Here is a 27,486-nt window from a genome sequence, read left to right on the forward strand (position 1 = left end):
AATAAATAAATAAATAAATAAATAAATAAATAAATAAATAAATAAATAAATAAATAAATAAAATTTTGGTACCGGTATGTGTCAAAGAGTGTTGAAAAATATTACTAACCTAGCTTCAAATCCTAGGATGCCACTTCGTATGCTGACGATAGGAAGTCATCGACGAGACTAGATGGTAATGTTTTACATTGACTTTCCTTGTCTTGTGTTATAATAAAGTACTAGGGAGAGGTAAGCTATGCTACAAGTGTATTCGTTATCAAAGAGGATCTAGTTAATTATGCTCTCAAAATTACGGAACTCCTGCTGTGGTGTAATAATACATTGAAAGCAAAGTCATCTCATCATCCGTAACCTCGCCACTTGATGGGGTAGAGTAGTTAGCTCTTTGCCCTGCCGCCTTTGCCCCCAAGAATTAACCTGGTGAATTGAGTGAACCTCAGGACTTTTCGACTTCCCGACGGTGAATCGAACCGATGTCTTTCCGGATGAACGGAGCACGTCTTTACCGCCTCGTCCAGGCAGCCCCTCATTGAAAACAACGTTCTTATAAGAATGAATGCGTTATCAGAACAGTGTTTTTTCTGGACTAAGTAATAAATTGTTTTGCATTAAATATATAACATACTATGCCACAGACACAGTTAGATTGTTGTCATATCAACAGAACAGCGAAGAATCAAGAAGGCAACCGTACGGGCGGGTTGCGCAATAAGCGAATTTTGGGCTACGGGAGCGCGCTGCTGTTGTCGCGGCCACCTAAACTCCTGGCTGCGCTGGCCGAGTTGTCAGTTATTCTCCGCATGCGATGAGTGTTCGACGCGAAGCTGTGCGCCTGGCGTACCGGTGGAATGGATAAGTGGGTTGATAGTGTGCTTGAAATATGGAGTTTAAAAGCTAAAGGACGTGTACAGTGAAGTGTGAGAATTAAAGCTGAGGTTCAGTGTGCTATGCAGTGTCCGCAATGAAAGTGAAACTCAACACCTATATTGCTCTGTTCGATATGTGATAAATGAAGACGACCAATGAACTAAGAATATGCAGTTTACTTTTTTAAAGTTAGTGGAATAGGGTAACATTAAGTAGAATCATCAAGGCCTTAGTTACTGTGTCCCAATTTTTTAGATATTTCGAACATAATGTACTCCTACTGCGAATAACACTCTTACATAAGTATATTTTTGGTATTGGTAGATTTTTTTGCAGAACACAGTTGTATGATTTTCTTCAGAGTTCCTAATGGATATGTACATATTCCGAGGTAGATCGTCTTAAATTTCAAAGCACATTAACAGTCGTTAATGATATTGCAATACTCCTGTGATAACTATGACATAGTTTCTGTTCGCTTCCTTCGTGTGTTGTAGTTCACTCTTAATACGACTTGAAACTGCAAAACAGAGATTGTAACCTACACGTGTGCAAGTCCGATATTATAGTCAGGACTTTTATGATACATAAAAATTAATAATATGCCTTGCACCGCATGTTAAACGATGTGTTCAGTGAATAAAATAAGAGTACTAACATTAGCGTGCTTATTGGTGGACAGTTACGGTGTTCAAAATGTTGTGATTTAGCTGTCAGTGTTGATCAACTATCTCCTCGAATTCATCGGCTGGAGTAAATTGCAGAAGTTCATTCTCACGCTGGCGACACCGATCCTAACAAATTTACTTTATCTACGAGTGAGGCCTTGTAAGTATTACTTAACGTTGTATTTTTTATTCTTTTAGTACACTGTATTAACTACCCTTGCTGAGAGTCCTCGGTGGCTTGGGCCGGACGCCATGCCGTAAGGCTGTATTGATTCGCGTCAGCGTGGAATGTCTTTTATTAGTTTATTCTCCTTGATTGCCAACAGAGCAGTGAAGCGTTCCAAACGCATTATACAAATATTTCGCTGCACCTTATGACTTCGGAACTTGAAGATGACCCCTGTAGAAATATTATGTAATGTATCTCTTAATCAGTGTTATGTTTAGTACTGCGTAGAAGAACTGATTGTGCTTTGTACTAACACTTATTTATGAATAGCTTTTTAGGGTTGCAATAAGAGTCAGTAGAGTTGGACGTCCTCTCGATCGATCTAGCATCTTGCACACTGTTTCCCTTTTAGCTTTTACTTCCGGGCTGAACTGGCCGCCAGCTGTTAAACAGGATAGCGCATGCTTAGCACGGTGCCAAACCCCAATACAACTGCATAAAAGATAGCTAGCTGCCAGCTGCTTTTTCATACACTGTTCATTCGTTATTTACGTACGGTATCTTTCTCACATTGACCGCTAGTTATTTTTTATAATCGTGTTGGAAGGTTATGCCTCTTGAAATCTTACACCTAAAGAACCTTTTATTCCTTTTTAATATGATTTACTACTTGCATACATACCCTGCTTAAATACAGTTGCGGTCGTTGGGACTTTATCCTTTGTAATTCTAAGGAAGACGTCTCTTTGCATTTGTTATTTTGAAATGTACATCTTCAGGGTGTACAGTCTAAACAGAAACATGTAGGTAAAGGAGGTTACACTGTAAAAAGCAAAACTAATAAAGTCTAATTCCTTTTTTCATATCCTGCCGGTTCAGAGGTATTCAGGATTGAGTCGAAAATGTCAAGACACCTTACCGTGCACGTGAAATTCCTTACTACATCTCGGGAGTAGATTAATCATAGTTTCATTTTCCATTATCATTTGTAGCGAGAAGGACCGTCAGAAGAATTAAAAACTACTAAAAATAGTATTTGTTACAAGAACATTTCTCTCCTATAGTTCTTACTATACATACCAATACGAGATATCGTCGAAGGTCGGGCTCGATCTACGAAAGAAGACTAATTATCTTCTTCTTCTTAATCTGTTTACCCTCCTGGGTTGGTTTTTCCCTCGGACTTAGCGAGGGATCTCACCTCTATCGCCTCAAGGGCAGTGTCCTGGACCTTCAGACTCTGGGTCGGGGGATACAACTAGGGAGGATGACCAGTACATCGCCTAGCTGAACAGGGGCCTTGGTGGGGGATGGGAAGATTGGAAGGTATAGACAAGGAAGAGGGAAGGAAGCGGCCGTGGCCTTAAGTTAGGTACCATCCTGGCATTTGCCTGGAGGAGAAGTGGGAAATAACGGAAAACCACTTCCAGGATGGCTGAGGTGGGAATCGAACCCACCTCTGCTCAGTTCGCCTCCCGAGGCTGAGTGGACCCCGTTCCAGCCCTCGTACCACTTTTCAAATTTCATGGCAGAGCTGGGAATCGAACCCGTGCCTCCGGGGGTGGCAGCTAATTACACTAACCACTACACCACAGAGGAGGACCAAATTAATTCTCCCTCCAGAATTTCGCGAAGTTCCCCTCAACTGTATTGTACATGTGTGACACCACTTGTTAGTATTTTACCAGATTGGTGAAGTGCATTTTTCAATGAATATTAATGGTGGCAGTCCGACTCGTTGGCTGAATGGTCAGCGTACTGGCCTTCGGTTCAGAGGGTCCCGGGTTCGATTCCCGGCCGGGTCGGGGATTTTAATCGCTTCTGATTAATTCTTCTGGCTCGGGGACTGGGTGTATAATGTCCGTCCCAACACTCTCCTCATCATATTCAGACAACATACTACACTACCAACCACCACAGAAACACGCAATAGTGCTTACATCCCTCCATAGAGGGTTGGCGTCAGGAAGGGCATCCGGCCGTAAAACAGGGCCAAATCCACATGTGCGACGCAGTTCGCACCCGCGACCCCACAGGTATGGGAAAAGCGGCAGGAAAAGAAGAAGAAAGATTAATGGTGGCAGTATAGGCATAACCTTTACCATGTAGCTAATGATTAAGGATTGAGGAAAAATAAACCCTAATCATATTAACTACTAGTAGGCTATATATTTTCTGTTATTAATCATACCTTCAGTCGTATTTTGAAAGTATTTTAATGCTGTGAGGTAGTTCTTTGTCCCTTAAACTGTATTCATAAAACGGTATAGCATTTAGATCTTTGAAATGGATCCGAGTTCAGTGATAAACCTTTTTTCTGGTCTGCACTGTGAGCTCCCATATCTTAAGGAAATTCTGAACAAAGTAGTTTCCCCTGTCTTAATTCTACAGAATTATTTGGGATTTTATTGAACCTCATCCATTGAAAAAGGCTATCGTTTCTACCTCAGCTCCGCCGCATAAATTCTCTATTCCCGGCCAGGTCAGGGATTTTTACCTGGATCTGAGGGCTGGTTTGAGGTCCACTTAGCTCACGTGATTAAAATTGAGGAGCTATCTGTCGGTAAGATGGCGGCCCCGGTCTAGAAAGCCAAGAATAACGGCCGAGATGATTCGTCGTGCTGACCACACGGCACCTTATCTGCAGACCTTCGGCCTGAACAGCGGTCACTTGGTAGGCCATGGCCCTTCGGGGCTGTTGCGTCATGGGGTTTGGCTTTTTGGTTAGTTGAGATATATAGCGTGAGAGAAGAGTACAAAAAAGTACTTTGCTGTAAAAAGAGAGTAGAAAAGTAGACAGCCCAAAAAAGAGCACGTCTGGTCAGAGTGTGGTATGCGGGGTCGTCTGAAGGGGTATGCAAGTTTATCGTAGCTTCTAATTGTTTTCGATGAGCAGTTAAGAGTTGAGTCAACTAATTTTCAATAAAATCTTGTTTTGATTTAGTGTTTTTGTCGTACACGAAGTCCTCTTTCCGAACTCTTCATTCTAAAATGTGTCCGTTTGTACCTCCGATTGACTAGGTATGTAAGAATTCTTACTAATGCTGCGTTGCTCTGTTTAAAAATTTTTGTTCCGAAATCCAGTCATTCACTTAAGTCTTTCTTCATTAGTAGTGTATATAATACAATATTATTTGTCGCATCAATGAAAATGAAATGGCGTATGGCTTTTAGTGCCGGGGGTGTCGGAGGACATGTTCGGCTCGTCAGGTGCAGGTCTCCTGCCGGACTAAATTCCGGCACCTCGGCGTCAAAGTAGTTAATGGGGTGTAAAACAATAACATTATTATTAGTCGATACGGTTTCGACTGTACATACATTACTGTTGTTATCGGGGAGCAGGACGGTATAGCGGCTTAGCCTATGCCATCCCGACGAACGTGGTTTGATTCCTGGTGTTGCTGGGGTGGGATTTTTTCTGAAAATCTCGTGGTGTCAGGAAGGGCATGCAACCTTAAATCTCCGGCCACAACTGTTTCATGCCTCAGTGCGTGCAGGGACTTTTTTTGCTGTTTGCTTTACGTCGCACCGACACAGATAGGTCTTACGGCGACAATGGGATAGGAGAGGACTGGAAGAAGGAAGGTACAGCCCCAGGCTTTGCCTGGTGTGAAAATGGGGGATGCAAGCTCATAGCTGCGCGACCCTAACCGCACGGCCAACTGGCCAGGTGACAGGGCCTTTAGCAAAGGGGATAATGTGATGATGATTATAGTTAGTATTGCTACTGCTTAGCATCCAGCGACAATATATATATTTTAATTTCTGGTATAATCGCAATATACTCATACTTCGGGGGTACTAAGGTAAAACAATTGGATTCTGGGGGTACTTTCTTAATCTGCTTACCCTCCAGGGTTGGTTTTTCCCTCGGACTCAGCGAGGGATCCCATCTCTACCGCCTCAAGGGCAGTGTCCTGGAGCGTGAGACATTGGGTCGGGTTATACAACTGGGGAGGATGACCAGTACCTCGCCCAGGCGGCCTCACCTGCTATGCTGAACAGGGGCCTTGCGGGGGGATTGGTAGATTGGAAGGGATAGACAAGGAAGAGGGAATGAAGCGGCCGTGGCCTTAAGTTAGGTACCATCCCGGCATTGCCTAGGGAAGTGGGAAACCACGGAAAACCACTTCGAGTGTGGCTGAGGTGGGAATCGAACCCACCTCTACTCAGTTGACCTCCCGAGGCTGAGTTTACCCCCGTTCCAGCCCCCGTACCACTTTTCAAATTTCGTGGCGGAGCCGGGAATCGAACCCGGGCCTCCGGGGGTGACAGCTAATTACACTAACCACTATACCACAGAGGCGGGTTCTGGGGGTACACCAACCAAAATGTTTGAGTACCACTGATCTAGACTATTCTGATGTAGAGCACTAGTTATAGTTAGAGCCCTGCACAAATCCGCGCATATCCGCGAAGTTAGTGTTTTGGCGGATACAAACTGTATGGCAGTGCACATAATTTTGCTGATAATTTCTAAATAATGACGTTTATTTTCACGCAGGTATACTCTTGTTTTTGCTTGTGGTTAGGCGACCCTTGACGTTAGTATGGGAGAATAGTTATACAGGATTGCCCACTTAAACCTTTCACCGCAGATATATCTGGAACAGCAATATATATTGAAAAATGACTTTCACAGGCATGAAGGCAGGGATGGGGCTAATTAAAGTAAATACTATGAGTCAGTCTAAAACGTAGGAAAATAGTATTTTGAACATCACCTTACATTTTTTAAATGGACACCCTTTATTATTTCGTGCGCAATTGTTAACATGAAAAATCACATAAGTAATGGCGTTTGTTTCATCCCAATAGGTCAATTACATCCCGTAATATTGCTACGTGAAGTTGTCGCTTGAGGTAAACGAAACGCGCAGCAGTTGCACATCCCGAGATTCCAGCACGAATCGCACGGTCCTCTTACTCGCGATATGATTGCCGTACTACGATGCGACAGGCACTGTACTTCATGCTATTTGCACTGCTATCAAGAGTGATGAAAATAAGAGAAGGGTTTCCTGTCACAGCAAAAGGCTATGTAAATAACGGTTTCTCTCTTGCGTGTTTTATTTACCTACACAGTACATTACAGTACTCTGTATTGTACTACTTCAAAATGTACATAATTGGTACAGCAAAGTTACTGTAACGGAATTCTCTTATTTTCATCCCTCTTGATAGCAGTGCACATAGCATTAAGTACAGTGGCTGTCGCATTGTAGTACGGCAATCATATCGCGAGTAAGAGGACCGTGCGATTCGTGCTGGAATCTCGGGATGTGCAACTGCTGCGCGTTTCGTTTATCTCAAGCGTCAACTTCACGTTGCAATATTTCGGGATGTAATTGACCTATTGGGATGAAAAAAACGCGTTTACTTGTGTGATTTTTCATATTAACGATTGCTTACGAAATAATACAGTGTGTCCATTTAAAGAAAATACTATTTTCCTACGTTTTAGACTGGCTCATAGTATTAACTTTAATTAGCCCCTTCCCTGCCTTCATGCTCGTGAAAGTCATTTTTCAATATCTCTTGTTGTTCCAGATATATCTGCGGTGAAACGTTTAAGTGGGCCACTCTGTATATAAAGAACCTTGAGACCATAAAGCCGTACATCTGACCTAATCCTAACTAGCTCCTGCCCGCAATTAATGGAAGGAAAAGGGTGAATACGTTGGTAGTTGTCGCAAGAGAAAATCCCTCATAAACCTGCGACTGTACAGGTTCTGGTGTCAGGTCTATTGTATTACGTTAACAGATATATCCGTTTCAATACCTTAGGTGTAATATACTGTAGTTAAATATTTAAATTATCCGCGGGTTACCATTTTGCGGATGCGGATAACTGTTCATGGATCGGATGCGGGTATTTTGTATATTCGCGCAGGGCTCTAGTCATAGTCATAGCCGAACGCTCACGTCTCGTAGTTCGTATTTCTATGCGAGCACTTAACTTATCAGTTCCTGTGGTTTTCAGCAGTGAGTCACTTCCTGTGGTTATTAGCAGTGACTGGAAAAGTACAAGAATTACAGTTACCTGAGGAACACTTTACTCAGTAAAATTACAATTACTTCACAGAACGCCAGTCTTTAATCACTGATACTGTACAGATTTTTGAATGGGCCTTGAATTATACCAAAGTCTGCTAGAAAAAAATATGTATCTTCGTTTTGTTTTAAGCTAAGGGGCATTGAGTGTCATCACTAGAGCCCGGATTTCCATGCACTATCAAATCTCAATATATGCATGCATTCATGCACTATCATATGACAAAACATGCACAATAAACTGGAGAATATGCTCTATCAAAATTCAGTTCCTTTTGAAACATGAACAAAAACTACCCTAATTTCTCCAAATTGTCTTGATTTAAGCTCATCCGTTTATCATTCAGCACATACTTAAACACAGAAAATTATCCTTTTACGTCACGAGAAGTGATAGATGCATAATTCAATGAAGACATTTGGATAAAGTGACGTCAAATTGTACTCTTTTGCATTTTCACCACAATACGTCTTTTATAAGCTTGACGAATTCAAAATCAGGATTTGAAAGAATTAGTTTGTTCAACTTACCTCTATCTTCGGCAGCTGCTTCTCCATGCGATGATTGCAGACATTTTTGAATGTCCTCAATAAGTGGTAACGATTGCTTGCTGCGATAACACAGACGTGTGAAGATTGAGAGTTCCGGGCAGGACATTCCAGGATAACAACGGTAGAGGGTTCAATGAAAAACCAAAATTTGTAAGCTGCTATCCCAGTAACGCGGCGCCACAGAAGTGCGATACAAGGTTTCTTTCGTTCGTCTAACAGACGAAAATTGAGCCGTCGATGATTAATGCAAAATTTACGGTTCAACTTATAGCAATGTACAACTGTAAAACTGGGACACCTTATTCCTAAGAATTAGATTTCGACGTGGGCCTTCCGACTTACGTCATTGTTTACTCAAGCAACAGACAAGAAAGTGTTTGGTTAATTGCATTATACTGTAGGACCTGTACCGTATGTAGGCTACTAACTATGGTTGTCACATAGGATGCCAGGAATACATTCTCTCCGTCTCTCAGTAATAGACATACTGTAGCCTACAACGTGAAACATTGTCCCAAATTCTGCAGACTAACATTCGGAAAATGCACTATGATTCAAGTTAACAATATATATGCGTCAAAGTCAGAATAAAAGTCATATTATGCAATATTAAACGTCCAAATATGCGCTATTAAATCCAACATCTTCCAAATATGCATTATGCATGAATTTTCTCCGAAAAATGCCAAAACATGCAAACATGCACGGGAAAAGAACGGTAATTTGGAATTGTTAAGCCGTAAAACGAATATTTGCAAAGTTTGAGAAGTGTAGCTAGCTTATTTAAAAACATGCATTTGCATGGAAATCCGGGCTCTAGTCATCACTAAGCGAGCCTTGATCTCTTGTGGGGAGTGCATGCGCGCGTGTGTGTGTGTGTGTGTGTGTGTGTGTGTCCAACCCCTGCTCTGTTTCTGTATAGGGTCAAGTATGAAGCGAGATGAAGTTTTGTACGGTAGCGAGTTTTTACGACCGGATACCGTTCCTGACGCCAACCTCATCGGAGACGTTAATTAGATGAAATCAAGGAAGTGATATATTGGTAGGAAGTGAGAGGTGAAACACGGTGCCGGCACGTAGCCTACTCCTGTCGAATAGCAAGGGGTCTTCACATTTCTCAAGGCTTTAGACCCAACATCAACAGCATCATATGCATCCAGAGGGCCACTTGAAAGAATACTTGACTTTAATTTTAAGAACATCCCCAGCAATGATGGATGTTGTAGGATAAGTTTGATGTATTTGGAAAGTACTGGAGAGATAAGAGAGTAACTCTTACAGCACTGGTGAAGCTATTGGTTCTGCTGTAAAAAGTTACCTTAATTTCTCTTCGTTTCTGCTTCCATGCGATATATTACTAGAAGGTAAAGTTTAAAAGTAACGACTAAAAGGGGCCTCAGGGGCTCTCAAATTGGGAGCGTGGGTTGGCGACCACGGGGCCCTCAGCTGAGTCCTGGCATTGCTTCCACTTACTTGTCAGGCTCCTCACTCTCATCTATCCTATCCGACCTCCCTTGGTGAACTGTTGTATTTTCCCGACCCCCGACGGGTTTTTCACGCCATTCTTGGCCTTTGTCCTTCTTTGGCCGATACCTTAATTTTTCGAAGTGTCGGATCCCTTCCATTTCTTTCTCTCTGATTAGTGTTATATAGAGGATGTTTCGCTAGGTGTACTTCCTCTAAAAACAATAACCACCACCACCGATTAAAAGTACAGTAAACATTACTGGAAAAGTATTTGTGACAAGTACTGTAATTCGATTACTTTTGCCCAATTAGGTTACTCTCCAACTCTGGTTATCATGTACGAAATTTTCTTCCCCATTTACTCTTGTCGTATTTCAGATTTGACCCATTGTCATATGTCCATTTAACTTATTCCGTCCAGATAAACTAATATCAATTACCGGGGCGACCAAACTACATTCCGCGCCTGTTCTGTAATTGTTTATTTTTTCTACAAAATTACTTCACCCTTCGGCGGGCTTAATGGCTCAGACGGTTGAGGCGCTGGCCTTATGAAACCAGCTTGGCAGGTTCGATCCTGGCTCAGTCCGGTGGTATTTGAAGGTGCTCAGATTCGTCAGCCTCTTCTCTTGTCTGTAGATTTACCGACACGTTAAAGAACTCCTGCGGGCCAAAATTCCGGCACCGTAAAAAGTAGTTAGTGGGACGTAAAAACAAATACCACTAACTTCACCCTTCCTCGTTCTGGTCCTCACCCGTCCTTCCATTATCGTGTTAGTCCTGCCTTCCCAAAATAGTGGGTCCAGTCCCTGCAGACACCTTTGAACAGAAAGTAAGACAGTAGGGTATATTCGAATTGGTGAGTGAATTACGAGGAATGCGACTGAACCTATTAATCTTTTGACGTAGGCGGACCTATAAGAAGTGCGTCGAGAAATTGTTTTAGGTACGCTTTCTTTTTTGTGCAAAACATATCGACAAACCGGAAGAGTAATGAAGTGATCGAAGGGTTCATTCAGTTCTACAATCAGAACCTTGTCTTTGGCGTGTGGAAAGCAAGGAGGGTCATGATCGTGCGAAGAAAGATGCTGCTAATGCGAAATTGGTGAAAAACGTGAAGGAGTTCGAACCTCCCAGATCTTTCTTTTGAATTAAAGGAGACGCCAGTGAAAGCAATTTTTGGTAGGCTGTTTCATTCACCCGCAACTAATCGCAGTAATCCGTGCGTTCTGTACTCAGCTCTTGTAATAAGTTAATATGAGTGTACTGAATTTTTCAGCAACCACTCTTTGCACACTTTTTCACGTTTTTCTTTGTTTTTTTGCGATTAATAACGAATAATAAACAGACAAGCGCGATTGCGTCATTACCTTACCCCGATGCTGTGAGAGAAACTGATGGCAAAAACTAGCGGTTTACCGTAAACCTCTCCGGGACGTCGCAACATGTATAATTGGCCTTATTCTAAGGCCATCTACACACGGAGCTACTCAGTAGTAATTGATTGGTAACTGGAGTTTCCGACCGATTACTTGAGTGTCACTTCCTGTGTATTTCAATGGAAAGCCACACACGGCGCTACAAGTTAGTAATCTGTTAGTAACTAGTTTGTAATCAGTTCCAGGTGACTCGTGGAGCCAGTCACCAGCGAGTTTAGTTTCTCAGTTCCCAGTGATCAAGTGCCTTTTTACGATGGCGAGCAAGCTAGTTTTGAGAGATTGAAAAACACCCCGTACTGTACAATTGTATGCTGAAGGATTACGCAAGAAAGGACATAGCACAGAAAGCATGGTATTATTTTCGAAGCTTTTAATTTTTTTGTAAAAATAAAGTTCACTTTTCTTACATGAGAGTTATTAGCACTCTTTCCTCAGCAGTCACACATTCCCTCATATTTGTATTTCGCCGTCGAATGGCAGGCGCAATAAGCTGCACCAAGTCCATATAACTGTGTTTGGTCATACGATAAAAAGAAATAAATTTAGCATCCGTTTGTTGGAACTCCTTTACTGCTATGAATAATCTGCAGTGGATGTTCTTTTCAAGATACGGGTGAACCCAATACCTTCTTCTTATCTTTTCTCCTGAAATAATGAAACATAATCATGTCTTCTTCGTCTCTTGAGTCAGTGGTTGACATTCTAGCAAAGTTAAGAAGCGATCTAGCTATACTGCTAATAATAAGAGTTGGTGTCTGACATTTCTTAGAGGGAGGTCCGTTTACTGCCTGCCGAGGCGGGGTAAAGGGAGTGGCTGTGTGGTTGACATGGAAAGGGCGAGCAAGCAAGTTTTGAGAGATAAAACTTCAGGGCAGCTCGTCTTGCTGGGAGTTGCCAAACCTGTCACTGTCACTGATACGAACCTGATTGTATAAGAGTGATCGCAAATGGGACGACACCGCCTGGCCAGGTAGTCTGCAGCAGATCACAGCGGTCAGAATGAAGGAGGGAACACGTGAGCCGGAAGCGAGGGGTAAGAGCATGTAAAAAGGAATGCTGGAATGTGGCAACATCGTGAAATGGCACGTGCAGTGCTCCTCCCTCCATCCTTACCTGTCAGACGCCAACTTTAGTTAAGTCTAGTATAGTCCGCACCAAACTTTACAAATGGCTAATCAGGAAGAATCCGTCACCGTACAGTAGTTTCGTGTGTGGAGCCGAGTCACTATTCAGTTACTAACCAGTTTGTGACCCCGGTTACAAACCAGTCACGTTTCTAATGAGTAGCTCCGTGTGTAGAGGGCCTAAGCATCATTCACATTTGTGTGTGCTACGCTGACCAGTTCACCGTTTCTACTTCACGAAAACTCGGATATAGTGCCATTCTCATGATGATGACAGCTAATTTCCGTAGAGGAAATTAATACTGTAGAGAGAATACTTGTCTTTGTATTAGAGAATATATGAGGAGTGTGGGTTCAAAACGTGCTATTTCCATGTCAAATATTCGGTATTTCGTCCACATACAGTGGCCACAGAAAGTATTCGCACACCTGTGGAACGTGATGGAAGATCATTACGGCATATGAGCTGAAGTTAGATTTATAAACGGCATAACGACAGACATCAGATAGGCCTATACACGCTGAACATGCAGTTCGTTTGAAAATGTAACATGATCGGCACGATACTGTATAAAGACTGCAGATCGTACCGCCAAGAAAGTATTCGTACAGTGCGAATGTACTGTCTTTGTGACTGGTTAAATCAGTTGTCGCACAGGTTTACGCCACTGTGCCTGCAGGAGGGTTTGTTATCTCTTCAGTCATCACTGTGCTGTCATTGTTGCAAGGTTATTTATTATGGGGCAAAAGAAGACGGAACCTTTCAGTGAGTCAACGAGAGAATATAGTGTTACTTTATAAAGAAGGTAAAAGTTATCGTCAGATTGGAAAACAGCTGGACATTAGCTATACTACGGTGAGTTCAATAGTTAATAAATACGGACAAACAGAAAACAAACCCAGATCTGGTTGTCCAAAAGTGCTGACAGTACGGGAGCGACGCATTATTGTGCATTCGGCACAAAAGGACCGTTCCGGAGTGCTGCATCCATTGCTACAAAACGGCGAGTGTGCAAACTATAAGGAATTTATTGTACAGTGCGAACTTGCGTAGTAGATGTCCACGAAAGAAGACACATATAAGTGAAAGAAATAGACAGAAGCGCCTACAGTTCGCGAAAGAGCATTGTGAAAAGAATGGACTTCTGGAACACCGTTATTTTTTCTGATGAAGCGAAGTTTACACAATTTAAAATTGGTAGTAACAGCAAGTATGGCGGAAGCCAAACACCGAACTTGAACCTCAACACGTAATAATCCCCACGGTAAAACACGGAGGAGCGAGTGTGATGTTTTGGGGCTGCATGGCTGCGAATGGAGTGGGAAACCTGGCATTTATTGATGGTGTTATGGATGCCAGGAAGTACATAAATGTGTTGCGCCATAATTTAAGCAACAGTGCACACAAGCTTCATTTGGAAGGAGTCTTCCACTTCAACAGGACAATGATCCTAGGCATTGTACCATTATAACCCGTGGATGGTTGTTGTACAATGCCCCAAGAAGACTTCTCTCTCCACCGCAGAGTACAGATCTCAATCCTATAAACCCGTGGGATCATCTAGGCAAAGAAGTGAAAAAAACACCATCTTACTAGTAAAGAACATCTTAAAGAGATACTCTCAGATGCATGGTCCAACATATCTGAAGAGAACACCAAACGTTTAGTTAGCTCAATGCCAAGAAGTCTGAAATAAGTCATCGAAGTTAAAGGCATGCATACAAAATATTGAACAAAGACTTCGCGGCAAGTGTTGAATTATCTAATAGTGTACGAATACTTTCTTGTGTTTAAAGACGAGTTTATTTGTTTACTATGTTGACCGCTCTAAATCTCATAGCAATTGTACAGCAAGGTGTTGTCTTTTCTTTATACATATGTCTCACTGGATGTGTTTATATTAGTTCATGGTGCTTAATATATAATGATATACGTTAAAATATTGGTGTACGAATACTTCCTGTGGCCACTGTACATTGCAGTAGTTCAGTACTGTCAAATGCCATGAGTAATCCAGACCAAGAGATGTAGTCTAATGCCTGTTACTCACGGTCAAATTTTCTGTCAAATTTATTGTACACTAAGTTAATTTTATAAACTTTCTGTTGCTCACGGTCAAATTCAAGTTTTATAAAATCTTTGATAAAACTTTTCATAAAATAGGACATGTTCTATTCCGTAAAATTGATTTTACGAAACGAACCAATCAGCAAAGCTGACATCACGATGATGCTGGCGCTACGTCGTGAGAAGATTGTGAAGCTCGATTGTAAACAAACACTTTTTTCTAAAATGGCAGGATCCGGGTGGACTAAGGAAAGTGTTAGTGTTTTACTGGACGAATACCAGAAATATCCTTGTTTGTACAAAGTTAAAACGCCACTTCACCACACCAGAAATGCAAGAAGAGAGACAGAAAACACAATCGCCGAATTCCTGTATGAATGCTGGTCTTCTTACCTCAACTAATTGTCGACCAAAGACAGTAATCCTCTACCTTCTTCTCTTCTTTTGATCCAATCCCGAGTCCAGCATTTTCTGGCATTTCTTGTCTTCCTTTTTACCACTGTACAACATATAACAGCAGATAAAGCAGCAAGTTTTGCTTTGCTTGTTTGAGCAATACTCTCAAACACACTGTGTAGGTTGAATAGCTGATTCTTGGTTTAAAAGTTTATCGATAGATGGCAGCACATACACACCTTAGTTCAGAAGTGAGTTCATAGATGGCCATCCTGATGCTTCCACGGATTTTATAAAATAATTTTACCGTGAGCAACACAACTTGTTTTCGTCAAATTTGTATAAAATGAATTGTACAACAAATTTTACGAAACATTTTACCGTGAGCAGTAGGCATAATTCCTTAAAAGTTGTACCATACCGGAGTTTCTTGAGTTTTCTCACAACTTTATGTTGGAAATGGCACCTTTTGAATAGAACTGCCGGCCACATGGTAGTGATTTACATTTTTTCGAATGTACAGTACCTCGGGACCAGGCGCGGTGCGCGAACTGTCAAGGCAGTCACGCGACCTCTTTTCCTGGCTGCCCATACCACAAGAAGGCAATTATCGCCAAGCAAAAAGCCGAACTTCAACGTAAACCACTCTCTCATCCTACCACCCACACCGCTAACCCTTCACCACTACTCTCCACCCCCATACCACCCTCGCCAAGTCAAGTAAACAACGCCCTCGTATTACTACTTCTCAATCTCCTAACCAGCCAAGCGTACCCAACTCAGGACCCTGAAAACTCCCAACCAAGATCTCACCAAGACCGACCAAGAAATTCATTCAAGTCCTCACTTCCTAAACTAAACACCTCTAAAAGCACTTCAACCTTGAAGATGAAGCACTGGTCTCGGAACGAGGCTCGATGCAACGCCAATGCCGATAAATAATGCTGTTATTTTTCAAAAATCAACATCTGCCCGCTTTCATTAAACAGTAAACGCATTAGTTTGCTAAAATGTTAGCCTCTGCTCAGAGATCAGATAAAGTCCCATTACCCAAGAAAGGTAAAATTCGGGCGTGGTCAGTACTTGGATAGGTGACCATTCCAATACTACAACATATCTGAAACACTAAATTTGTGTCAGCCACTCACTTAACGGATAATCATACGAGTTCCATCTAACTTCAATTTAATAACTCTCTTTCACTAATAACTTATTTACTAAACCACCGTTAAGCAACATTGGGCTTGGTCACTCACTGGATGGGTGACCAACGTCAGCATCTCTTTCCTTCTCATTACTTATTAAATATTAACTTCACTAATAACTACAAACCAACCATTAAAACAATCTTTTAATTATGCATTTTCCACTAAATAATAACTCTAACATAACAGCTGGGTGAGGAGCATTAAATTGCACCGGTACCAGCAGATCTAACGAAACTCCTCCTCCCGGCGAGGCGAGGGGGCTTAAATTTGATAATGGATCTAATTTGCTTTACGTCGCACCGACTCAGATAGGTGTTGGGCGCCGATGGGATAGGAAAGGGCTAGGAGTTGGAAGGTAGCAGCAGTGGCCGTACTTAAAGTGCAGCCCCAGGATTTGCCTGGTGTGAAAACGGTAAACCGCAGAAAGCCCATCTTTAGCGCTTCTGACAGTGGAGTCGCACACACTATCTCCGGAATTCAAGCTCACAGCTGCGCGACCCAAAACTCACGGCTGCTCCGTGCATTGACTCGCTTGTACGCTATCTTGGGTGGCTAAAATTTAAACTGTCCCTACTTAACAGTCTGTTCGAGGAAAACGAGCGATCACATGAACAGGAAGCATTGAACATTGTCAAGGACATGGGGAAGGGAAACGATAAATAAACCATTCCAATTAAACACTTTTTAATCAGTGATGTAGCAAGGTTCTCGGAGGCCCCGGTGCGGAAGGTGCAAACGGGGTCCCCAAATGTAATTTACCAAACGCCTCTTTTAGCAGTTGATCATCAGTAGAAGCAGCCATAGAGAAGAGTAGAATTACTCTATGAGTCTACTACTGCCTTCATGCCCTTGAACCGGTTGTCAACATGTGAGCATATACAGTATTATCAATTATGGATAAGATAACTTGATTTTGGATCAGTGAGTCTTTGATCTTCACAAAGCTCATCGAAGTGACTTTCCATAGTACAGACGACGCGCTGTATACCACTCCTCCTCCCTCAGTCAACCACAGTCCCGCCATTATATTCTTTTTTTTTTTTTTTTTGCTAGTTGTTTTACGTCGCACCGACACAGATAGGTCTCACGGCGACGATGGGACAGGAAAGGGCTAGGAGTGGGAAGGAAGCGGCCGTGGCCTTAATTAAGGTACAGCCCCAGCATTTGCCTGGTGTGAAAATGGGAAACCACGGAAAACCATTTTCAGGGCTGCCGACAGTGGGGTTCGAACCTACTATCTCCCGAATACTGGATACTGGCCGCACTTAAGCGACTGCAGCTATCGAGCTCGGTCCATTATATTCTTTGTTTTCTCTTAATAATTCTCTCACATGCAATATGGCACCAATAATAAGGAATAACCTTAAGTAAGTTCACGTGTAATTTGTGAAGATACTTTTAAAATTTTATTTTAACCACGGGATACCTTCAAAATCTTTCTGAACAGGAACTTCACTGTTATTGAGGTCCTCATTCGGCGTCCATGACTTCTGAGGCCCTGGTTCCGGTGCAGCCTTTGCACCAGCCCAACTATGTCCCTGCTTTTAATGCGTTGCCATTTCATACATTGTTCCTGTTTTTTTTACATCACAAAGTGTGTTCGAAATGATTGTGTCCACGACAGTGTGAAAGCGTACGAAAGCTTGCTGTTGTGCTGCACTAAGCATTTCCATTGGTATGTCTGAGAACTGTCTAGATATTATTCTCTCCAGATCGGCCCGTGTGGGAACGTTCCCCTGATAAACCCTGTCTTTCAAGTACGGTGAATCATGCAAATCTTGTTGCCCATAATGTGGAAATTATTCCTACCCAGTTTGGTATGCGTATTATAAATAGTTCTTATCCAGAGTGGGTTAAGTAGGGAGAGTTTAATGTGTAACCACTGAGTTCATACGTTAGAAGTACGTTTTGCGCAAACGTCATTGTGATAAAATTCGTCTTCGGAAGTAACTTACTAGTTCGTTGTCGAAACCACAGAAATGTGGCCGAGTAAATATTAATTTTTGTTGCAAGTCCTTTCCGGCTGTTTCTTGGTGAAAAGGGAGGTACTCACTGCTCTTCGCGGGTGATCAGTAACCGTATTCTGTACAAAATCATGTCGGGAGCACGACGCTTGCTTGTTTTCACCTCTCAGAGTTGCAGGTTATAAGTTTAAACAGAAATTTCCTTTGACTTCATCTTCCAGAGGTATGACGACGACTCGTGCAGCTCAATCAATTTGGAGATGAACCACGGTCTAATTAATATACAGGCTGAACCGAAATTCGCGCACTCGGGCGTCGGAGCGCGACTTCTCACATGCCAGCAATAAAAAGATGCATCTCACAAAAGTTCGTCCTGCGAGTATATCCGACAGAAAAAGGACGTTGAAGAGTGACAATCTGGCAACACTGTAACCACATGTAGCGTGACTACCTCTGTCAGCACACATTAGTCGCGCTGTGCAGTTGGTGCAGTGGATAGAGTTTTGGGTTAGCATGCAGGAGGTCGAGGGGTCGATCCTGGGTTGAGGCGTATGTTTTTTATTTCGTAAATGTAGTCCAGGTGGTATGGTATCTGGCATCTCAATCGTCAATAGCTATTGCAGCGAGTCCTTTCGAAACCATTTGCACTTACATACTACGATCCTAGAAATGGGCGAACAATCGTTTTCATTGGTCAGCTGTAAAAGACGCCCTTTCCACGTCGTGGGCGTGAATTTATTTGCTGTTGACGATTAAAATGCGACGTCTTACGGCGATTGGATAGGAAAGATTCGAACCTAACTAACCGTACGGCCAACTCATCCGGTTCAAGCGGGACAGCGTCCATTGGAAACAGCGTCATTGAACGCACGAATAACTGCGGACCATCCAAATTGGTTTGGATCTTTCGACCAAAGAACTGCGTTTTATCATCAATGCTGAAAAGCTTCTGGTACAAGAAGGGAAGAATTTGTGGAACCAACGAGAGTCCAATTACCACGTGCGGGATGTGCAGAAATTGTTATGGAGTGAAGTGGCGAGGGAAATGGGTCAGCCAGGTAAATATCATTTTATATAATTAATGAACGTATGTTTTCTTGGCTCATTGTATTAACATAAATGTGCTAACTGGATTAAAGCCACTATATGTATTTATTTAATAAAGCCGAGCTTTCCGCCAAATGGCATTGGTCTTTATCAGGGCATGTGAAGTTCTGCCTCCGACAGAGAGCAAAGAATTTCTTCGAAGGAACGTGGAAGTCATGACCGTACTATCCATACGGCCTCCCCAGTAACTGCACTCGAGGACCGTCGCGCTGTGTTGTGCCGCCACAGCATAGCGCGACCACAGTCTATAATAGACTACATATTTGGAACGCCTTAAGAAATTCCAAGAGCTTCACAAGGAAACGAAGAGGATATTGAAACATGTTTGCACAAGATGTAGGTGTCTGCAGAGGCTGTTACAGCAATGGGATCCACTACTTGATTCCTTTAAATGTTAGGTGCTTGTTAATGCTCAATGTACATCAACTACTAGCTTATTATTTGCGGTCCCAAAAGCCGAGCCTGGTAGTTCCAAAGACCATGAAAAGAGGAAAGCTACAGAGCCGTCAGAATTGATCGCCCCCAAAAGATTTGCATGTGTCTCCAAATGTGACACTCCTGTGCTAAAGAATTGGAACATTATTTAAAATCGTGATGAAATTTTGTTTATGGTTCTGTCATCAGGCTTAAATAAGGCATACTGTGCCTTCCTGTATGCTGTCATTCCTTTATTTGTGAATCGCGATTCTGCACTTCATAGTGCTTCCCCTCACATTCATAGACTACTAGAAATAATGACGAACCTGTTAAAGCAGCTGCTTTCCCGGTTTGATAAACCAAAAGTGATTAAAAGTTCCCTTTTATTAAAAGTTCCGTACCATTCTATTGAGAATCAGAGAGACAATGATCAGCTAGTGATTGGCGTTGAGACAATGAACTTGGTGAAGAAACTTAATGATCGAGATAAATCAGCATTCCTTTCATCTTCCAAGTTCCCTCTCAACGATGTACTGCAACATTTAAAGGTTGCAGATGTTCCAAAAATTGAAGATGCCCAGTTTTCTTCTGTACAATTCTTTATAGAAAGATTTCCGTCATTGCTGCCGTGGAAGGACAATGAGTCGGTTGAGGATGCAATGAATGTGCTTTGTAGCTCTTCAGATTGATGACTGTGCTACTGTTGAAAGAGAGAATCTGACAGGTGACACCAAATGGGCTCGCTTGATGAACATTCGTGGAGCTGATGGTGTTCCTAAGTATGATAGCATATCCAGGCTAATGCTTTCTGTTCCGACTCTTCCGCACAGCAATGCTGGGTGTTAACGTGTGTTCAGAACCAAAATCAGTTTAGATTCTCAGTGTCAAAAGAAATTCTGAATTCTAGTTCTGTTTTGAAAACCAAAAGTACTGGTGTATGTTACTCCAGTAGTTTTCCTCCAGAATTTCTAAAGAAAGCAAAGAAAGCTACTCTTCTCAAGCTGTTCTCTCCAACCTGTGATGGATACTAGCCTGCATACTGTGAACTTGACAGAATTTTGTAAATCAGTGTACATGTTTACTTTAATTTTGACGGCGACATTCATATTGCGACCCGCAAGTGCGAACTGTGTGAACTGTTCCCAGTGTTAAGCGAAAACAGATGAGCAGTCATCAAGATATAACTTTGTGCAAGTATTTAATTTCAGGGTTGGTCATAACATGTATTTGACTTGTATGAGTATTGTTTGTAATCTCCCCCCTTGCCGTCCTTTCTCACTATGTCTCAAGACTTCGCGACGCATGCGCGTTTTGTTAAATTTTTTCCGCTTTACGATCTTTTTGGAAGTTGGTAGGTATGTAGATGCAATCAAGTGGTAATTCCTCTACATACAAATTGTAAAAGAAAACATATTTCGACTGATTCTACAAAATCGCCATGGTCATTTTCGTCCATTAGGCTAAAGTAAATGATCGTCATATATTTGCGGGGAGTCTGCGGACCCCTTGAAGGCCCGGACCAGCCTGCATTGCAGGCCCGAATGTTACGCCCTTGGAGAGCATCAAACTTTCCAGTCACTGTTGTGGTTCACTTTTGGCCCTCAACATGAGCCGGATCAAACATTTATGGGACGTCGTGGAGAGGTTTGTTCATGGCCACAATCCGTCATCCACAAATACCAGGGAGCTATTGAAATCACTTCCGCGCTCTTGGTGAATTGCAGTGATAAGTTGCCAAGTACTTCCACTGATGGTTACGTTATCAGGAATATTTGAACAGTCCTGTTTCCTTTTATTCACGTGGGGAAGAGAAACCAGGAAGTGCTTGAACAACTCTGTATGAAGCTTGTCATGAAGAATGGCTGCTGATGTTCGCTTCCGCGGTTTAGTAACCAGCCACTACATCCGGTAAGTTAGCCAGTTTCAGTTCCTATGATAGTAATGCTGTGATCTTAAAGAACGATAATTTTCTCTTCTCAATCTTCCTTGTCTGATTCTCAATTTATTTGGGATCGGCACTTCAGGAGATTTAGCCCTGTTTGACGCCCGAATATCGAACCCGGGGTCTCCTGAACTGTAGGCCTGTACGCTGACCAATCAGTCAAAGTGCTGGACGAATCTCTTACCATACTCTAAAACCATCTAAACTATTATCCATACATGCTTCTATATACCTTTACCTGTATTCTCGCATGCCTCCAGTACCGTAACCAGTTCATATGTCCACTTCACCCTCCACGTTCATTCCTACATGAACTTTATTTCTTTGAAACACACCTTACACCCTTGTGTCCCCAGTTCGTACCTAGTCATTCTCACCACTTCCATGTCTGCTGCCTCCAGGTTATGTATAAGATTTCAGAGTCTTCCCAACTTTCATTCTCGTAAAGGGAAGTCGACCTGACAACTAAGCATTTATATGCATACACACATCCTACGAAATATTTAATCGCAACTTAGTGAATATGCGTACTTTAGATGGTCCAATATTCCTAGTTCAGAGGCAGCTTTGTTATCCACCTCTTAACCCTCATGCCGTACCATTATTATTATTATTATTATTATTATTATTATTATTATTATTATTATTATTATTATTATTATTATTATTTTTATTAAATGTTGGTAATTTCTTTGCATTGGAAATTTATTCCTTTTGGCTGCGTTTAACATAATTAGATTAAATCTTAAGTTGTTAATCGTCGACATAGCTCCTTATTGCAACCAAGTTTCCAACTTGTGTGTTTGTAATACCTGAGGTTAACCACTGTATGCGATTTTTACGTGCGGTTCCACGGCTAAATGGTTAGCGTGCTTACCTTTGGTTCAGGGTGTCTCGGGTTAGATTCCCGGCAGGGTTGGGGGATTTCAACCTTCATTTGTTAATTCCAGTGGCTCGGGGTGCTGGGGGTGTGTGCCGTCTTCATCATTAGAATTCATCATAGGTAGGGCCCCATCCTCACAGACACGCAAATCGCCTATATGGCGTCAACTTGAAAGACCTGCACCAGGCCTTTTCGAAGGCCACTCGCCATTATTATTAGGTACTATTTTTATGTAGTTTACATTAGAATATTTAAGGTTGTTCTTCAGGTTTCAAACTTTATTGCGACTGCGAGTATCGCTTAGTCGTGTTTATAAAGGGTTAACTGGCGGCGTTAGAGGTAGTTGTCGTCGTGATTGTCTTTTTATGGTGCAAAACCATGTGGCGATCAGCCTCTTTTGACCAAGATGATAATAAGAAAGTACAGGATGTATTACGTTCTTCAGGTGTCGTCTGTACCCTTTCCGCTCCATCAGGCTGAGGTTGAACCTGGACTCGTCATTGAAGAAATGATTCCTTCTGTGGCCAATTCTGAGTTCTCGAGCAAGCTGAAAACGGGCTTAACCAATGCTGGCGCGTCAATTTGGAGCCACTAAGTCGTCTTCATGAACCGAGCGAGTTGACCGTACGGTTAGGAGCCCGCAGATATGAGCTTGCATTCGGGAGATATTGGGTTCGAACCCATTATCGTCACCCCTGAAGATATATATATGGTTTCCCACGGAAAACCATCTTCAGGGCTGCCGACAGTGGGATTCGAATCCACTATCTCCCAGATGGAAGCTCACAGCCGCGCGCCTGTAACCGCATGGCCAACTCGCCCGGTGGGAAAAGACGTAAACGCATCACCATATTTCGTGTTGTAAAACGAGTTTCCCCCAGAAGTATTATGTAAAGTAGGGGCAGTAGCTGCTTATAAGACTTTTTAAATTGCATTGCACTGCGTTTAGCTTACCTTATCTTGGGTGATGACACAACTTATCAAATGACAATTTGCTTGTCAACGCCGGTCGCATCCTGTTAACGCCGGTCGCATCCGGCACGGTTACAGATTATGCGGTCGCTAGTGGCACGGGTCGCATGCGGCACGGTCGCATCTGGCACGCCACCAATACGTCCGTAGTTGTCGCAAGATAAAATCCCTCATAAACCTGTGACTGTAGCGGGGTCTGGTGCCAGGTCTATTGTATTATGTAAACAGATCTATCCGTTTCAATACCATGGGTGTAATATACTCTAGTTAAATATTTACAATATCCGCGGATAACGAATCAGGGATGCGGATAACCATTCGCGGATGCGGGTGCGGAAGAAGGAACTGCGGATGCTGAGCGGATGCGGATATTATTTTGTATATCCGCGCAGGACTCTACTCTTAACCTCTAAAGTTAAAACTAGGCGATCTCTGGTTGATGCAGACCTCGGGCGACCTCGAAAGCACGCGCGTCTCCAAGCACATGTGGCACAATGTAACCCCTATTTCCAGCAGGGTACGATTTAGGCTGGTGATAGTGGTATCCTCATGTGGATACTGTTCACGTGAGATTAGGGGCGTAACGAATGTGATGCGAGCCCGGCTGCTGAAATACAAATTCGGGCCCCTTCAAATACACTGTAAAACCAATGAATAATTTAATATTCATTTAATTACGACAGGTAAAAGAAATGCAATATATTGTCAAGTTTTATGAACGAAGGAATTATTCGTTATTGTAAGATTATTTCAGTATTATGTTTAATAGATTTAACCAGTAGCGGCGATTGGGAGTTATAAGTGAGGAGGAACAAAAATTTAGATAACAAAAAGTACATCAAAATTGAAAAAAAAAAATGGTAAGGTTTTTTTAATGCTCCCTGAGCGAATTTCGATAGAGACATAAAGGTTGACAGTCAACCAACTTAAGTGCGGTAATGTCCGGCTCCATGGCTAAATGGTTGGCGTGCTGGCCTTTGGTCACAAGGGTCCCGGGTTCAATTCCCGGCAGGGTCGAGAATTTGAACCATAATTGGTTAATTTCGCTGGCACGGGGGCTGAATGTATGGGTCGTCTTCATCATTTCATCCTCATCACGATGCGCAGGTCGCCTACGGGAGTCAAATTAAAAGACCTGCATCTGACGAGCCGAACTTGCCCTCGGACACTCCCGGCACTAAAAGCCATTTCCATTTCAGTGCGGTAATAATCGTACTATACAATAGAACTTTTACACATGCATTACAGTTAAATAGAAGTACGGCGTGATTATACAATTTAAATTAATTTAGTGTTTGACTACACATTAACAAAGTAACGGACACTAGACAGAACTGAACACACACATTAGTGGGTGAAACTGCCAGACTGAACGAATGCCCGCGGCAAGAGGGTGACCTTCGCAAAAATATGCCCCTGCTACCCTTCGTCGCAGAACATACTACACATTTCTCCGCGGGTCCTCCACTACTTGGTGTGGCGTTGTACAATTCGGTTATAATTTATAATTTCGTGTGGCTATTACTAGCCGAGTGCAGCCCTTGTAAGGCAGACCCTCCGACGAGGGTGGGCGGCATCTGCCATGTGTAGGTAACTGCGTGTTATTGTGGTGGAGGATAGTGTTATGTGTGGTGTGTGAGTTGCAGGGATGTTGGGGACAGCACAAACATCCAGCCCCCGGGCCATTGGAATTAACCAATTAAGGTTAAAATCCCCGACCCGGCCGGGAATCGAACCCGGGACCCTCTGAACCGAAGGCCAGTACGCTGACCATTCAGCCAACGAGTCGGACTACAATTCGGTTAGCCGCGACGAACGACATTTTTCTTAAATAAATTAAAGAAAAGAATTAGGTGAAAATACAACAGAGTTTGCACATCCTTTTTATAATTTCTAGTTTCAGGTAGCTAAAATGGAGTAAAAATGTAATTTTTTCTCCACAAATTAGTGGGGGGAGGGGGATAATCACCGCTACTGTATTTGACACTATCCATGATTTAACGGCCAAGCCACTGAACTGCTAACCAAACCACTTAGACGTTCGTACTTAAGTTGAATTGGTTTCATTTTTCACTCGGTTATAATAATTTATTCGATTACAAACACAGTAAAATATCCGAACAAAATTTAAATAAAAAAACTGTTCAAATAAAGTTTGAAAAATATCAAACCGTGCAACTGATAAGCCTATTATTAACTTCATGCAAAGAGAGCTCGTTCGAAACTGAGTTGACTGATTCTTGGTTCGACTTTTTATTTTCATTATTTGCCTATCCTTTTGTCAAATACATGTGTGTCAAAAGTTAAATGTTCTGCAAAATGTGTGCATAATACTATCACAGGTTCACTACACGTCAAGAAGTATTATTTCCTAACTAAAATATAGTATATTTCGGTATCACTCTTCAATGCTATAATTATTTTTAAATAATTTGGTGCAGTTCTGAGGAACGTGTCGTTTTGTTCAGAGAGAAGGCAAGGACAAGTTGTATTTTTTTTAAAAAATAGCTGTGTTGCGTTACATCCAACACAATGCAACCATGTGGCAATTCCTCTACGTACTAATAAATTGTAAAATGCAAACTATTGCGACTGATTCTACAAAACCGCCCGGATTATTTCCGTGCAGAGTTACATTAGGCTACGGTGTACAGTAGAGTCTCGCTCAACCCACCTTCGCTTATCCGACACTCCGTGTTATCCGACACTGGTAGGCTTAATTTGAACTTTAGGTGGATGCAATTCTGGGATACGGGGTGTGGAGGGTGCGGCTGTGGGACAAGCACTGGCAGTCATACGGTAGGATTGTTCAATGTAGTATTGGTTGCGTACGGATGTTATAGTTTTCATATCCTCTGTGAGTATGGCGAGTAAACGTAAGAAAGTGATTGTTTCTGTGGAAGAAAAGTAGAGTGGGTTAAAGAGACTGGACTAAGGGGAAACTCTCCAAAAAATGGCTTCAGATTATAGTGTTTGGACGTGTTACAGTGGGAGACAGGAAACATACGAGGGAATAAATTGAAAAGTGGTGCTCTACCAGAGCAACAAGTGATGCACTGAAAATTAGAGAAAAAACAATGGAAAATGTGAGTACGAAAAAGTAAGTGAAGCACTATTTCTTTGGTTCACTAAAAACCAGGAAAAGGACTTGTCAATATCTGGCCCCATTCTGCAAGAAATGGCGGTGTATATCCAGAACGGGTTTAATAAAGGGACCCTAATTTTACTGCCAGTGCTGGGTGGCTTGATCGATGGAAAAGGTACGGCATTTGGCAGTTTAATATCTGTGGAGAAAAACTGTCAGCTAAATCCGATGAGGTTGTGAAATTTAAAAGGCAATTTCAAGAAATAATTCTTGCTGGAGGATTAACCGGTGATCAGATTTTTAATTGTAATGAGACTGGGCTGAATTTCAAGACATCAAAACTCTTGCAGCCCAAGCCAAGACGGCTGCACCTGACTACAGGCGTAGTAAGAAAAGAGTACTGCGTCTACTGTACAATTGAATTAATAAGTCAATAAATAGAGTCCCGTAAAACATAGTTCGTAATACAGTATAGTCTTCCTGTTTGTTTTAGTTCATTTTCAAAGTTATTCTGTATTATCCGACATTTTCGCTGATCCGACGTACTCCAGGTCCCGTTTAAGTCGAATAATCGACTGACTGACAGAGCAAATGCAACACCAAGAAGGAGTGGTTCGAAAGGGATGAAAGTTGGGGAAAAAACAGAGACGGCACGGACGAATAATTGATGTTTATTTCAAACCGATATGCAGGTTACACAATGCGCACGGCATCGACTCAGTAGGATGTAGGACCACCGCGAGCGGCGATGCACGCAGAAACACGTCGAGGTACAGAGTCAATAAGAGTGCGGATGGTGTCCTGAGGGATGGTTCTCCATTCTCTGTCAACCATTTGCCGCAGTTGGTCGTCCGTACGAGGCTGGGGCAGAGTTTGCAAACGGCGTCCAATGAGATCCCACACGTGTTCGATTGGTGAGAGATCCGGAGAGTACGCTGGCCACGGAAGCATCTGTACACCTCGTAGAGCCTGTTGGGAGATGCGAGCAGTGTGTGGGCGGGCATTATCCTGCTGAAACAGCGCATTGGGCAGCCCCTGAAGGTACGGGAGTGCCACCGGCCGCAGCACATGCTGCACGTAGCGGTGGGCATTTAACGTGCC

At 42.5% G+C, this 27,486-nt stretch overlaps 1 protein-coding gene across 1 annotated transcript in view; it reads left to right on the plus strand.

The window, feature by feature from the left end:
• Positions 1–820: 820 nt before the first annotated feature.
• The window catches only part of LOC136871666 (uncharacterized), a 114,786-nt gene continuing 88,120 nt past the window's right edge, over positions 821–27,486 (plus strand). The window contains exon 1 of the mRNA XM_067145161.2: positions 821–1,698. The gene's annotated coding sequence lies outside the window, so the exon portion shown is untranslated. The remainder of the gene's footprint in view (positions 1,699–27,486) is intronic.

The sequence above is a fragment of the Anabrus simplex genome, chromosome 4 (assembly GCF_040414725.1).
Source record: "Anabrus simplex isolate iqAnaSimp1 chromosome 4, ASM4041472v1, whole genome shotgun sequence".
Lineage (NCBI taxonomy): Eukaryota > Metazoa > Arthropoda > Insecta > Orthoptera > Tettigoniidae > Anabrus > Anabrus simplex.